Genomic DNA, 12,249 nt, shown 5'->3' with positions numbered 1-12,249 from the left:
AAGAAGGATACGTCAGCCATCAGGGTTTCCCCTGAGCCTGTCGTTCTCACCTCCATTTTCCACCTCCTCACCTCCCTCGTCCCTCCCTCCAGCCTTTTCCAAGGTTCTTCTCAACCATTTCTCTCACACAAGGCAGAACGCAAGACCCTCCTAGAACAGAGTAAGCTGGGAGAAGAGGGGTGCGGGGGAAGAACATAGGGGCCCATGACCTCAGTCCCTCCTTTGCTCACCTCCACCCCAGGGGTCTTTATAATATTTCCTTCATCTTCCTGTACGGATCCGATCACTTTTCTTCCTGGCCTTTTCAGAGTAGCAGACCTGCAGACCAACGGGAAACGGGAGGGGGAGGGGATAAGAGTGGGGGTGGGGTGAGCACTCGGCGGACTGATCAACTCCACGCACTTTTCCTGTTAAGGTTCTCGGTTATGGAAACTTTCCTGCCTTCTGTTTCCCTCATTTCTCTCCCTCTCCATAGTGCAAGTTAGCTCGAATTTTCCATCAGACAGGGAGTCGGAAAAGCAAATTTCCAAACTATCATTAAAACTGGGGGTTGGGGGTGGGGGGAGGGGAGGGGTTGGGAAAGTGGTCTTAGGTGGCAAAGGATGATTATTTTTAAACTATCACAGGTCTCCTTGTCTTTCTTCCGGGACCCCTAGTCCCTTTCCCAAGGGTCATCATTTTCTGCAGACCTGAAGGTGGGAGGTGGAGAGATGGACTTTTTCAGGGCTCCCTTAAATCTCTGCTTCTAGGTCATCCCCACCCTAGAAATTCCCAGGCAGCATCTATTTTGCCACCAACCTGAAAAATTTCAGCCAGTAGACTCCTTCTCCTTCCCCACCGTTGGCCCCACCGGCTACCGCTGCTGAAGGAAGCTGGTACCCAGAAGGGAACAAGGACCAGACTAGCAGGACTTCTGCACACGTCGACTCCTGGTCACATGAGGTCTACGTCATCAGTGATCTCTGGTCCTCAATTTCCACTCCCAACAAAAGCGCGGCAGATGTGGGCTAGTCCTCTGCTCCCTCCCCTCTTGCACATTTTGCCCTGTCCATCTTTTTCGCCTATCCCAGAGGGGGGAAATGTTATTTGCCTTTCTCTGATTACTAGGGAGGGGCTGCATTTTTTTTTCTGGAGCTCCTAAACTTTTCTACTTTCTTCAAGAATTTTTTCTTGCCTTCTGCTCCCAGGATTAAGAACACTAACCTACATCCATTGCCCCTGCCTCAGCTTCCATTTCATCTGCAATCTGCTCCTTGGCTGTTGTGGAACAGGCTTGGTTTGGCAGCGGGTTGTTTTTTGTTTTTTTTTTTTTAAAAAAGAAGAGCTGAGTTGGGGAGGCCTGGGACAGAAGTATTGTTTTTAATGTAGTTTTAAACTTTACTGTTAATACTTTTCTATTGGGGTATAGCTTCAATCCTTTCTTTTATTATGCTAATGGCTCCCTTGCCCGACTCGCCAGCCTATAGAAACCTTCCATTTTATACAACCCCTGACAGCGCTCTGCTAGCTGCTAGGTGGGTTGCTGCCCTATTCATGAATTGTTGTATAAAGCGAATTAGTTCCTCACATTTATTCAGCCGAATTTTGTTTTTTCAGTTACTTTTTAAAAACTATAGAAAAGTATTAAGTAAAGTGAAAAACTACATTTAAAATAGTGCCAAAATGTTTTGGTGTTAAAAAGTAAAGATATAGTTTTAAATAAATAAATAAATAAATAAATAAAAAGATTATTTTTAGACAAGGATAATTTTGGGGGGAGGGGAGAGGAAGGGACGGGCTTCCCAGGTGGCCCAGTGGTCAAGAATCTGCCTGTTATATATATGGAATCTAGAAAAGTGGTACTGAAGAATTTATTTTATAGGGCAGCAATGGAGAAACAGACATAGAGAAGAGACTTATGGACATGGGGAGAGGGAAGGAGAGGGTGAGATGTATGGAAGGAGTAACATGGAAACTTACATTACCATATAGATAGCCAATGTGAATTTGTTGTATGGTTCAGGAAACTCAAATGGGCTCTGTATCAATCTAAAGAGATGGGATTGGGAGGGAGATGGGAGGGAGCTTCAAGAGGGAGGGGACATATGCATACCCTAGGCTGATTCGTGTTGAGGTTTGACAGAAAATAACAAAATTCTGAAAAGCAATTATCCTTCAATTAAAAAAAAAAATCTGCCTGCCAATGCAGGAGATGCAAGAGAGGTGGGTTCAATCCCTCAGTTGGAAATGGCAACCCACTCTAGTATTCTTGCCTGGAAAATCCCATGGACAGAGGACCCTGGTGGGCTACAGTCCATGGATTTGCATAGAGTCTGGCATGAGCAGAGGAAGGGAGCAGCGAGGGTTTTATGAAGCAGATTACTTCTTTCTTTGGGGAATGGAGAGGGCCTATGTGACATTACCTTACTGTTGTTTGACCAGAAAATTCCAGGCTGGTTGATTTAAGATTACATTTCTGGGAAGAGGCTAAAACTGCAATTAGGTGGGATATTAAGTCTAAGTTTGGTATCATTGGCTTTAGCACAAGAGATGAAGTTTGGGGTCTGTGTTATTTTTTTGTTTTTAAACAAATTCATGTCTTTTATAGCTGGAAAAAACAAAGACAGAATTACTTTAGTTAAGTTAGTATGTTTACAGTCCTGAGAATAGTGCCTGGCATATGATAAGTGCCTTAGAAGTGCAAACTATTATTATATTTATATTTTTAAAAATATGTAGTGTATGGGTTGATGTAATAGAAATAGTCTGATATTATTTCTACAACTACTGAATCATTCTCCCCTTCATTTAAACCCCTTTTGTTTCACTTAAACAAGATAAGAGTCTGAATGGAAGATCTTATAGTTTCCAAGGGATTCTGAGAAATTTTTGTGTTCAACATTTGGAAGGCTGTCTACTATTTCAGTTGATATAACTTCTCCCTTTAAAAAAAAATATAGATGTGGATTTTCTGTATAGTTCTGTTATTTCCTTTTACCAAGATTGTTGACTTTTGTGATAAAATTCATACAAGATTTTATTTCTTGGTAACTTTGGCTTATACAACTATCTTTAAACCCTTGAGCAATCTGTATACAATGAAGAGGTTTCTGACATTTATTCTTACACTCATTTGTTTGACTTTAGAATTTAGGCACATTTACTTCTGTTGTTTTGAATCTCTTTAGAGCTGCGTGTAGATAGCTTTTATTTCTGTGCATTTAAAATAATCCATTTAGAAAATATCTACATGGTAAAAATGAGAAGAAATAGAAATGTATTTTTTCATGAACATTTTGATACACATTTCATCAAATTTATTGATTAACCAATTTCTTACACTGGTTATAATCAGTATTTGATTCAGAGAGAGAGAAACATTCATTATTATACTGTATCATCATTTTTATCCCATCCTTTACAAATTACCAAGGTTGGGGCTTTCAAAATTATACTTTTATTATGGAAAAAAATGTCAACTCCCCCAAATCATAAACTTGAACAGAATTGAAGCATTTTTTTTAATTACTTGAAAAGGAAAATGAAAGCTTATTGTAGAATGCTTGTATTTTCTTTTCTCTCTGGAACCAGTATATTGCTGGCAGCTATTGTATTAAAAAATAAAATATATTTTCACTATCAAAAAAAATAATTATATTAGGATTTCATTTGGGGAAAAGGATTCAAAATGAAAAAAAATCATGTTTGACTCCAGAGTCTTGGTGGTGAAAAGTTGTTGTTGAATCACGCGAATACACCGGGATTCTGGGCCCCCGGAGAAGAATTCAATCCGGGGCCAGAGACGAGGCTTGATCGCTCAGAGCTTTTGTGTAATAAAGTTTTATTAAAGTATAAAGGAGATAGAGAAAGCTTCTCACATAGGCATCAGAAGGGGGCAGAAAGAGTACCCGCTTGCTAGTGTTAACAATGAAGTTATATAATCCAAAGAATATCTGGAGGTTGTAAAGACCTCATCAGACCTACTCCCATAATTTACATTTTAAGATAACACTGTCCTCAGGCAAGATACATCCTTGTAAAGACCAGGTCTACTCACATAATTTACATTTTAAGATAACAGAAGGTTGAATCCAAAGACTGTCCTTAGGCAGGATACATTATTGTTATATAATCATAAGGAATGTGGAGAAAGAAAAAAAGTTTGTCCTTTCTTCCTCCTTGAGAATTCCAGACTCCTCTCTCCTTGGGGACCCCTAGACTCCTTATCAACCTGCCTAGGAACTGACTCTCTCAGTGGTGATATTTGCCAGGAAGTAATCAGTTTGCTCCTCTGGATGCTGTCTTCCCCAGGTACCAAAGAGCCGATGAGCAAGAAGATATGCCAACCTGGAACCTTCACTTCTATCCTTCTAGACCATGTTCTAGATATCTAGGACCCTAGAGTATTCTGTCCAAAGGACCTGGAGAGGAAATGCAAGACTTGCTTATGCCTTTTCTTCAGGTCTATCCTCTTGAGAGTGAGCCCTATCCCCTGTGGGTTCACCTCAGGGTGAATACCTAAGAATGGATTTACAGGCTCAAAGGGAATGCATATTTAAGTGCTTAGCAATTGCCTAAGAACTAAACGCGGGTGCAGGAGGGCCAAGAGAAGCTACTCCACGTTCAAGGTCAGGAGGGGCTGCTGTGAGGAGATACCCCTCGTCCAAGGTAAGGAGCAGTGGCTGTGCTTTGGTGGAGCAGCCATGAAGAGATACCCTACATTCAAGGTAAGAGAAACCCAAGTAAGATGGTAGGTGTTGCAAGAGGGCATCAGAGGGCAGACACAATGAAACCATAATCACAGAAAACTAGCCACATGGACCACATGTGGTCCATGGACCACAGCCTTGTCTAACTCAATGAAACTAAGCCATGCTGTCTGGGGCCACCCAAGACGGGCAGGTCATGGTGGAGAGGTCTGACAGAATGTGGTCCACTGGAGAAGGGAATGGCAAACCACTTCAGTATTCTTGCCTTGAGAACCCCATGAACAGTATGAAAAGGCAAAATGATAGGATACTGAAAGAGGAACTCCCTGGGTTGGTAGGTGCCCAATATGCTACTGGAGATCAGTGGAGAAATAACTCCAGAAAGAATGAAGGGATGGAGCCAAAGCAAAAACAATACCCAGTTGTGGATGTGACTGATGATAGAACCAAGGTCCGATGCTGTAAAGAGCAATATTGCATAGGAACCCAGAATGTCAGGTCTATGAATCAGGGCAAATTGGAAGTGGTCAAACAGGAGATGGCAAGAGTGAACGTCAACATTCTAAGAATCAGAAAACTAAAATGGATTGGAATGGGTGAATTTAACTCAGATGACCATTATATCTACTACTGTGGGGAGGAATCCCTTAAAAGAAATGGAGTAGCCATCATGGTCAACAAAAGAGTCCGAAATGCAGTACTTGGATGCAATCTCAAAAATGACAGAATGATCTCTGTTCATTTCCAAGGCAAACCATTCAATATCACAGTAATCCAAGTCTGTGCACCGACCAGTAACTCTGCAGAAGCTGAAGTTGAATGATTCTATGAAGACCTACAAGATCTTTTAGAACTAACACCCAAAAAAGATGTCCTTTTCATTATAGGGGACTGGAATGCAACAGTAGGAAGTCAAGAAACACCTGGAGTAACAGGCAAATTTGGCCTTGGAATACGGAATGAAGCAGGGCAAAGGCTAATAGAGTTTTGCCAAGAGAATGCACTGGTCATAGCAAACACCCTCTTCCAACAACACAAGAGAAGACTCTACACATGGACATCACCAGATGCTCAACACTGAAATCAAACTGATTATATTCTTTGCAGCCAAAGATGGAGAAGTTCTATACAGTCAGCAAAAACAAGACCAGGAGCTGACTGTGGCTCAGATCATGAACTCCTTATTGCCAAATTCAGACTTAAATTGAAGAAAGTAGGGAAGACCACTAGACCATTCAGGTATGACCTAAATCAAATCCTTATGATTATACAGTGGAAGTGACAAATAGATTTAAGGGACTAGATGTGATAGACAGAGTGCCTGATGAACTATGGACAGAGGTTCATAGCATTGTACAGGAGACAGGAATCAAGACCATCCCCATGGAAAAGAAATGCAAAAAAGCAAAAGGCTGCCTGGGGAGGCCTTACAAATAGCTGTGAAAAGAAGAGAAGCAAAAAGCAAAGGAGAAAAGAAAAGATATAAGCATCTGAATGTAGAGTTCCAAAGAATAGCAAGGAGAGATAAGAAAGCCTTCTTCAGCGATCAATGCAAAGAAATAGAGGAAAACAATAGAACGGGAAAGTCTAGATATCTCTTCAAGAAAATTAGAGATACCAAGGGAATATTTCATGCAAAGATGGGCTCAGTAAATGACAGAAATTTTATGGACCTAACAGAAGCAGAAGATATTAAGAAGAGGTGGCAAGAATACACAGCAGAACTGTACAAAAAAGATCTTCATGACCCAGATAATCACGATGGTGTGGTCACTCACCTAGAGCCAGACATCCTGGAATGTGAAGTCAAGTGGGCCTTAGGAAGCATCACTACGAACAAAGCTAGTGGAGGTGATGGAATTCCAGTTGAGCTATTTCAAATCCTGAAGGATGATACTGTGAAAGTGCTGCACTCAATATGCCAGCAAATTTGGAAAACTCAGCAGTGGCCACAGGACTGGAAAAGGTCAGTTTTCATTCCAATCTCAAAGAAAGGCAATGCCAAAGAATGCTCAAACTACTGTGCAATTGCACTCATCTCACATGCTAGTAAAATAATGCTCAAAATTCTCCAAGCCAGGCTTCAGCAATACATGAACTGTGAACTTCCAGATGTTCAAACTGGTTTTAGAAAAGGCAGAGGAACCAGAGATCAAATTGCCAACATCTGCTGGATCATCGAAAAAGCAAGAGAGTTCCAGAAAAACATCTATTTCTGCTTTATTGACTATGCCAAAGCCTTTGACTGTGTGGATCACAATAGACTGTGGAAAATTCTGAAAGAGATGGGAATACTACACCATCTGACCTGCCTCTTGAGAAACCTATATGCAGGTCAGGAAGCAACAGTTAGAACTGGACATGGAACAACAGACTGGTTCCAAATAGCAAAAGGAGTACGTCAAGGCTGTTTATTGTCACCCTGCTTATTTAACTTACATGCAGAGTACATCATGAGAAACGCTGGGCTGGAAAAAGCACAAGCTGGAATCAAGATTGCTGGGAGAAATGTCAATAACCTCAGATATGCAGATGACACCACCCTTATGGCAGAAAGTGAAGAGGAACTCAAAACCCTCTTGATGAAAGTGAAAGAGGAGAGTGAAAAAGTTGGCTTAAAGCTCAACATTCAGAAAATGAAGATCATGCCATCTGGTCCCATCACTTCATGGGAAATAGATGGGGAAACAGTGGAAACAGTGTCAGACTTTATTTTCTTGGGCTCCAAAATTACTGCAGATGGTGATTGCAGCCATGAAATTAAAAGACGCTTACTCCTTGGAAGGAAAGTTATGACAAACCTAGATAGCATATTGAAAAGCAGAGACATTACTTTGCGAACAAAGGTCCATCTAGTCAAGGCTATGGTTTTTCCAGTGGTCATGTATGGATGTGAGAGTTGGACTGTGAAGAAAGCTGAGCACCGAAGAATTGATGCTTTTAAACTGTAGTGTTGGAGAAGACTCTTGAGAGTCCCTTGCACTGCAAGGAGATCCAACCAGTTCATTCTGAAGGAGATCAGTCCTGGGTGTTCATTGGAAGGACTGATGCTGAGGCTGAAACTCCAGTACATTGGCCACCTCATGCGAAGAGTTGACTCATTGGAAAAGACCCTGATGCTGAGAGGGATTGGGGGCAGGAGGAGAAAGGGATGACAGAGGATGAGATGGCTGGATGGCATCACTGACTCGATGCACATGAGTTTGGGTGAACTCCGGGAGTTGGTGATGGACAGGGAGGTCTGGCGTGCTGTGACTTATGGGGTTGCATAGAGTTGGACACGACTGAGCGACTGAACTGAACTGAAGAACTAAAGGGCTTCCCTGAAGGCTCAAACCTTAAAGAATCTGTCTGCAGTGCTTGACACCTGGGACGTGCTTGAGACCTGGGAAGATCCCCTGGAGAAGCAAATGACTACCCATTCCAGTATTGTTGCCTGGAGAATTTCATGGACAGAGGAGCCTGGTAGACTACTGTTCATGGGATCACAAAGAGTTGGACACGACCGAGTGATTAACACTTTCACTTTCAAGAACTATCCAGAAAGATTGACCAATTCAGAGTCTATAACCTGGAAATAAGTGAGAAAGTCCTTGGGGGTAGTGCAGAGCTTGTCAAAAAGTACTTTCACTGTACCTGCTTTCAGACAATAGCCACTGTCAATAGATATAAATACCCAGAAAAAGGAACAATGAACCTGACCCAGCAAGGAAGCTTAAAACAGGCCAGGGTAATGGTAAGGACATGGGGTCAGGATACAGTCAGACTGGTCTCTTCCCTTCCCACCCTCCATCTACGTCCTGCCCACCCTGTGAGGCCTAGGTCAAGGTCTTTTACTTCCATGAGGCTTTCTCTGACTATTTTGGACTAACTGGCCTTTGCCTTCTCTGAGCTCCTATTGACCTGGCAGTCTACCCTTTCCATAAGCCCTTTCTCTGAAAGGCCTCAATGATGGGGATTCTGCTTTTCCAGCTATATCATCTATTCACAAGTGTTCTTGAAACTATAAAATAGTGTATGAATGTGAACTAGATTTATCATGGTGATCACTTTGCCATATATACAAATATTGAATCACCATATTTTACACCTGAAACTAATATAGTGTTATACGTCATTTATGTGCTCACTTGTGCTCAGTTGCTTCAGTCTTGTACAGCTGCTTGCAGTCCTACAAGATGATGCTGTGAAAGTGCTGCACTCAATATGCCAGCAAATTTGGAAAACTCAGCAGTGGCCACAGGACTGGAAGAGGTCAGTTTTCATTTCAATCCCTAAGAAAGGCAATGCCAAAGCATGCTCAAACTACCACACAATGCACTCATCTCACATGCTAGCAAAATAATGCTCAAAATCCTCCAAGCCAGGCTTCAGCAATACATGAACTATGAACTTCCAGAAGTTCAAGCTGGATTTAGAAAAGGCAGAGGAACCAGAGATCAAATTGCCAACATCCACTGGATTATCAAAAAAGCAAGAGAGTTCCAGAAAAACATATACTTCTACTTTATTGACTATGCCAAAACATTTGACTATGTGGATCACAACAAACTGTAGAACATTCTTAAAGAGATGGGAATACCAGACCACCTGATCTGCCTCCTGAGAAATCTGTACAGAGGTCAGGAAGCAACAGTTAGAACTGGACATGGAACAACAGACTGGTTCCAAATTGGGAAAGGAGTACATCAAGGTTGTATATTGTCATTCTGATTATTTAACTTATATGCAGGGTACATCATGCAAAATGGTGCTGGATGAAGCACAAGCTGGAATCAAGATTTCCAGGAGAAATATCAATAACCTTAAATATGCAGATAACACCACCCTTATGGCTGAAAGTAAAGAGGAACTAAAGAGCCTCTTGATGAAAGTGAAAGAGGAGAGTGAAAAAATTGTCTTAAAACTCAACATTCAAAAAATAAAGATCATGGCAGCTGGTCCCATCACTTCATGTGAAATAGATGGGGAAACAATGGAAACACTGACAGACTTTATTTTCTTGGGCTCCAGAAGGACTGCAGATGGTGACTGCAGCCATGAAATTAAAAGACGCTTGCTCCTTTGAAGAAAAGCTATGACCAACCTAGACAGCATACAAAAAGCAGAGACATTACTCTGCCAACAAAGGTCCATCTAGTCAAGGCTATGGTTTTTCCAGTAATCACGTATAGATGTGAGAGTTGGACTGTAAAGAAAGCTGAGTGCTGAAAAATTGATGGTTTTGAACTCTGGTGTTGGAGAAGACTCTTGGGAGCCCCTTGGACTTGCAAGATCAAACCAGTCAATCCTAAAAGAAATCAACCCTGAATATTCATTGGAAGGACTGATGCTGAAGCTGAAACTCCAATACTTTGGCCACCTGATGCGAAGAACTGACTCATTGGCAAAGACCCTGATGCTGGGAAAGATTGAAAGCAGGAGGAGAAGGGAACGGCAGAGGATAAGATAGTTGGGTGGCACTACCGACTTGATGAACATGAGTTTGAAGAAGCTCTGGGAGTTGGTGATGGACAGGGAAGCCCGGTGTGCTGCAGTTCCATGGGGTCGCAAAGAGTTGGACACGACTGAGTGACTGAACTGAAGTGAGAGAAGACTAGGATCCTAAGGGGATCTGAGAATTGACAGCCAGTTTTGAATGCAACTCTGGGAGCCAGGACCTGAGCACTGTAGTGTTTTACTATTAACTTGGCTCAGCTTTGGACTCAGTCTCTTCTCCCTTCCCCTCATATCTCCTTCTCCTCCTTTGTCTTGTCTCTACTTCACAGCTTCAGTTTCCCCATCATGTTGCCCTGCTAATGTATAGGCTTTCTCAGGTACCTAAGGTACAAACCGTCTTCCCACAAAAGTGCATGTACCCCACTAGCCCAAACTTGTACAAATTTGCATAAAATTTCAGGTGGTCCACAGACTTCTCTTGTTGAGAACACCTTGTCTAAGTTAATTAATATGGTTAGTGGGTGAGAGTTCTTTGGAAGTCTGGCTGAAGAGCCATCTAGGTGGGGATGGGCTGGCAGGCAGCAACCCTTCTGCAAGGCTAGACTTCTCCTGGGTTTCCTGGAGGTAAAGAGGCCAGAGGTGAGAGGCCTAGCAGGCTGCATCCCTCTGACAGGACACAACTGAACTAATTCACATTTATAAAGATTAAAATGCCTCAAAGTGGAAGAGATAGCTCATTTTTCTAAAACAAGACAGAAATAGGACATTTACTAGGCTCTACATGGATTAATTTGCTGAACATCTAAAATGTGGATTTCTTTTAGAAAAATTTAGGTTTAAAAATTTCAAACGAATTCACCCAATTTTTAAAAACTATTTGGGAAGTATCACCAGAAGCATTCTTTAAATGATAAACATGACCAAGTTATGAAGAATTTCCTATTTAGTAGAAAATCTTATTTTTATTGTGTTACTTTACTCTCCAAAGAGTGTGTCTTAAAGATTGTGAACAATTAGCATGTTTTTAAAAATTGCTCTTTCTTTTGTAGCTGATGGAAAATATTTTCTATTTGATACATGTTAATTTAGCCAAATAGTAAAGCACTACAACGAAAAGAGAAATCTGAGGATAAATACCCATATTCTTCCTCCCCTACAAATGTAAGTACTGTATTTCTGAAATGCAAAAACAAAGCATTTAAAATTTAAAAAATTTAATGTGAACATACACAGAAGAAAGATAATGTTTCACTTTCCACTTCCAGCACTCTTTCCTGATACCTAACTTTCTGGCCATTTAGGTGCAGGTAAGGGCTTCAGGGGAAAAGAATACCACGAGAGGAGGTTCTGAGAAGGAGCAGGTTGAGGAGAGGTTAGAACAAGGGAAAGCGCTAACCTGACAAGAATTTTAAGTGGTCTCTTCCTTATGATTGTATACTAAGTCACTTCAGTCATGTCTGATTCTTTGCATCCCTATAGACTGTAGTTCGCCAAGCTCCTCTGGGATTCTCCAGTCAAGAATACGGGAGTGGGTTGCCATGCCTTCATGCAGGGGATCTTCCCTACGGAGGGATCAAACCCTCTTCTCTTAACCCACCCATGTCTGCTTACATTGGTAGGTGGGTTCTTTACCACTAGCGCCACCTGGGAAGTGCCCCCTCACCCATTATTGGAGAAAGCCAAATAGTACATCTGGCTTCTTGAAATGCTGAGGTGGAAAAACAGACATTCCAGATCCAGGGTGACAGGAGGATCAAGGGTTGAGGGTTCCTGCTGCCCAGTTTGAGTGGGAAGGAGGATTAGGAACCTGAACTCTTTTGGTGTTTTAGGGCAAGCACACTGACTGAAACTGCCCACCCTGGCCAGGCACCATGGTAACCATTTGCATGTGTTGTTTTATGTCAGGAGGTCCTGGTAAGGAACATGGAACTAATAAGCCACCACCAACTGAAAGAGTTTGGGAAAGATCAAAAGGAGACACCACATGTCCAACCACCTCCCAGAATCCTCTCTGGCATCCATCTTTGCTGAACAAGGCTTGCACTACCAGGAAGGACTCTGAGTCAGAATGATTGGTTAAAGACAACCTGGAAACTAATCCCATCACCATAAAACCTGAGAC

The 12,249-nt window shown here is 41.9% G+C and overlaps 1 protein-coding gene and 1 long non-coding RNA gene across 8 annotated transcripts in view; one reads left to right on the top strand and one right to left on the bottom strand.

Moving 5' to 3' along the window:
• The window catches only part of TCEAL9 (transcription elongation factor A like 9), a 23,574-nt gene extending 22,636 nt beyond the window's left edge, over window positions 1-938 (bottom strand). For all 7 annotated transcript variants that reach the window (XR_011463480.1, XR_011463481.1, XR_011463482.1 and 4 more), the window contains exons 1-2: window positions 799-938; window positions 231-318 (exon numbers count right to left, since the gene is read on the bottom strand). The gene's annotated coding sequence lies outside the window, so the exon portion shown is untranslated. The remainder of the gene's footprint in view (window positions 1-230; window positions 319-798) is intronic.
• Window positions 3-12,249, top strand: LOC138986894 (uncharacterized). The gene is made up of 4 exons (XR_011463486.1): window positions 3-160; window positions 4,291-4,706; window positions 11,177-11,288; window positions 12,033-12,249. It is a non-coding gene; the product is annotated as an uncharacterized lncRNA (long non-coding RNA).

The sequence above is a fragment of the Bos mutus genome, unplaced genomic scaffold (assembly GCF_027580195.1).
Source record: "Bos mutus isolate GX-2022 unplaced genomic scaffold, NWIPB_WYAK_1.1 CTG238, whole genome shotgun sequence".
Classification (NCBI taxonomy): Eukaryota; Metazoa; Chordata; class Mammalia; order Artiodactyla; family Bovidae; genus Bos; species Bos mutus.
Note: the sequence above shows the minus strand (reverse complement) of the source record. Positions and strands in the feature narration are given on the sequence as shown.